Consider the following 3,462-nt stretch of genomic DNA (forward strand, 5'->3'; position numbering starts at 1 on the left):
AATTAAGTCCCAGTGAAACACTGGGGTCGATGTAATCGACTAGTCCCCTACTCATAAATTTCAAGGTCTTGTGCCTTCAGTAGAAAGGATTATTATTTTTTAATTTTTTTATTATCATTATCATTATTATTATTATTATCATTATCATTATTATTATTATTTTATTATTGTTTTTATTATCATTGTCATTATTATTATAATAATTATTATTATTATTTTTATTTTTATTATTTTTATTATTATTATTTCATTATTATCATCATCATCATCATCATCGTTATTATTGTTATTATTATTATTTTATCATTATCATCATTAGTATTTTATTATTATCATTATCATTATTATTATTATTTTTATTATTATTTTATTATTATCATTATTATCATTATCATTATTATTATTATTATTATTGTCATTATTATTGTTATTAAGGCAGTGAGCTGGCAGAATCATTAGCGCGTCAGACGAAATGCTTATCAGCATTTCTGTCCGTCTCTATGCTCTGGGTTCAAACTCTGCCTTGGTCGACTTTGCCTTTCGTACTTCCAGGGTTGATGAAATGAGTATCTGGGGCCAATGTATAGAGGCCAGGCACCTTCCTCTTCAGCCAGTCCGTCCTCGTCTTTTTTCAGGTTCCGCTTGGAAAGGAAAGTGAGAGCAGAGAAGCAGGGTGCTGTTGAGTGGTATGAGAAGGGCCCACCTAAATGGACCTATTCAAAGCTTGCACCTCTAAGCTGGGATTCACAGAGAAGAGAGGAGCACTTACCATGGGGCACTTGGTGAGTAGGGTGACTTGGGATCTGTGGGGTTCGTTAACCACCCCTGGGTGCTGCCCACCGCTATTGGGGTATTTTATTGTTTTTAATTTTATTAATTGTTATGTTTTTATAATTTATGTGTTTTATGGGAACCCCAACTGTCCCTTGTTTATTTTTATTGTCTTTTTGTTTTGTGTGCTGCCCTTGTGGTCAATAAAGAAAGAATTAAGAATTATTATTATTATTATTAATAATGAGGTGGTGAGCTGGCAGAATCATTAGCATGCAGAGTGAAATGCTTAGCCATATTTTGTCTGCCGTTACGTTCTGAGTTCAAATTCTGCTGAGGTCGACTTTGCCTTTCATCCTTTCAGGGTCGATAAATTAAGTACCAATGAAACACTGGGGTTGATATAATCGACTAGTCCCCTACTCACAAATTTCAGGCCTTGTGCCTATAGTAAAAAGGATTATTATTATTATTATTATTACTATTATTATTGTGAAGGTGCATGGCTCAGTGGTTAGAACGTCGAGCTTACGATTGTGAGGTTGTGAGTTCGAATCACGACCGGGCTGCGTGTTGTGTTCTTGAGCAAGACACTTTATTTCACGTTGCTCCAGTTCACTCAGCTGTAGAAATGAGTTGCGACATCATAGGTGCCAAGCTGTATCAACCCCTTTGCCTTTCCTTTGGATAACATCAGTGATGTGGAGAAGGGAGGCTGGTATGCATGAGCGACTGCTGGTCTTCCATAAACAGTCTTGCCTGGACTTGTGCCTAGGAGCGTAATTTTCTAGGTGCAATCCCATGGTCAGTGATGACCGAAGGGGGTCTCAGCATATATAGTGATTTAGCTATTATTATTATTTTACTCTTTTGATACCAACCCGGCTGAAACCGGCTCTGGCTCTGAGTACAAATGTCTTGTTTTCACAAGTTTTGAATTAAAATCTTCCACCAAACCTTAGTCACAATTTATGTTCCTAACACTAGCTGAATGATAACGTTTCAGAGTTTGAGGAGAGTGGAACCACCTCATAGCCCCTATTGTTCCCAGGTCTACTCCAGCCCAGAGTGGTAACACCTGTAAGGGTCCCAACTATGGGTTAACCTGCAAACCCCCACTGCAACTGGGGCGTCGATAGAATGCATTCACCATATTCTCTGCGTCACGTAAGAAGGGATTAAAAGGGGTGGTAGTAAAGGGACCTGGAACCCACTCCTCCTAGTGATTTCAAATCCCTAAAATGACAACAAGAAAGAGTGTCTTTAATAGAAATAATAATAATAATAATAATTATTATTATTATTATTATTCTTTAAGGCAGTGAGCTGACAGAACCGTTGGCAAAATGCTTAGTGGCGTTTCATCCATTTTGATGTTCTGAGTTCAAATTCTGCTGAGGTCAAATTTGTTTTTCATCGTTTTGGGGGTCAATGAAATAAGTACCTGTTGAGTACAGGTGGGGTAGTTTAACGCTTGCACGGGTTGGATGGTTTCACAGGAGCTGGCAAGCCAGAAGACTGCACCAGGTGGGGTGGGGGTCAATATCCCCCCCCCAACCCCTTACAACGAGAAAGTAAGAAAGGAAAACGAATTCTCTTTTTCTCTCTCAAGTTTATAAAGTGTGTATGACATCAATATATGTACACACACACACACACACACACACTCGCATGTCTCATGGCATACATATTTGCTTTTGAAGAAAAGAGAATTGATGTCCTGCAAAATGGTAAATCTCTTTCTCTCAAGAACTTTCGCTACAATCATAACTACTGCTGCTGCTGATGCCATCACCACCACTACCACCACTACTACTACTACTACTACTACTACTACTACTACATTACTGCTACTATTACTACCACCACTACTAATACTGCTACTACTACCACCACTACTACTACTACTACCACTGCTACTACTACCACCACCACCACCACTACTACTAGTCTTTTTGCTGATTTAGTTTCGTTTCGTTTGTTTGTTTTTTTTTGTTCCTCAGTACATTTGTTTTATCTTCCACCACCACCACCACCACCACCAACACCATGCAACATCAAATCTGTTTCTAACTGTTTCCACCCAACCATTGCACCTCCACTCCGGGTGGATGTACTGGTGTCTGCCATATTCCTTCCTATGTAGACAGTCCTCCATGCAATCTGCTGATGTCTACATCGAAACAAAGTCTGTTTTTGCTTTCTGTTTTTTTTCGTTTTATTTTTATTATTTTTGCTTCTTGTTTATTTTTATTATTTTTTTATTCTCCTCTATTTCAATTCCATAGGGAAAAAAAATCTGATTCTTTGATTTTTCTTTTGAGGTTTTGCTCTAAATGTCATAACATTATAGTTAAGTTCTTATCATCATCATCATCATTTCCATCAGCATCATCACCATCACCATGTTGTCGTCGTCATTGTCACAATCATCGTCATCATCACCATCATCATCAACTTCTCCATTGTCATCACCATCACCACCATCATCGTCATCATCATCATGATCATCATCACCACCACCGTCTTCATCATCAACACGACCACCACCATCATTCGCCTCCACCCCAACCCCATTATTCAATCAACTCTGTTTTGAATGAAAAGTAAAGTCCGACCCTTAGATTTCTAAGCCGGAAGAAATGCCACGAAGCATTTTCTCCGTCCGGTCAGCTAACGGTGAGCCAGTTT

The 3,462-nt window shown here is 38.4% G+C and overlaps 1 protein-coding gene across 1 annotated transcript in view; it reads left to right on the forward strand.

Annotated features, from left to right (window-relative positions):
• LOC106870451 (protein rolling stone) overlaps positions 1-3,456 on the forward strand; it is a 123,399-nt gene extending 119,943 nt beyond the window's left edge. The window contains exon 6 of the mRNA XM_052975228.1: positions 636-3,456. The gene's annotated coding sequence lies outside the window, so the exon portion shown is untranslated. The remainder of the gene's footprint in view (positions 1-635) is intronic.
• The last annotated feature ends 6 nt before the right edge of the window (positions 3,457-3,462 follow it).

This window comes from Octopus bimaculoides, chromosome 20, assembly GCF_001194135.2.
Source record: "Octopus bimaculoides isolate UCB-OBI-ISO-001 chromosome 20, ASM119413v2, whole genome shotgun sequence".
Taxonomy (NCBI): domain Eukaryota; kingdom Metazoa; phylum Mollusca; class Cephalopoda; order Octopoda; family Octopodidae; genus Octopus; species Octopus bimaculoides.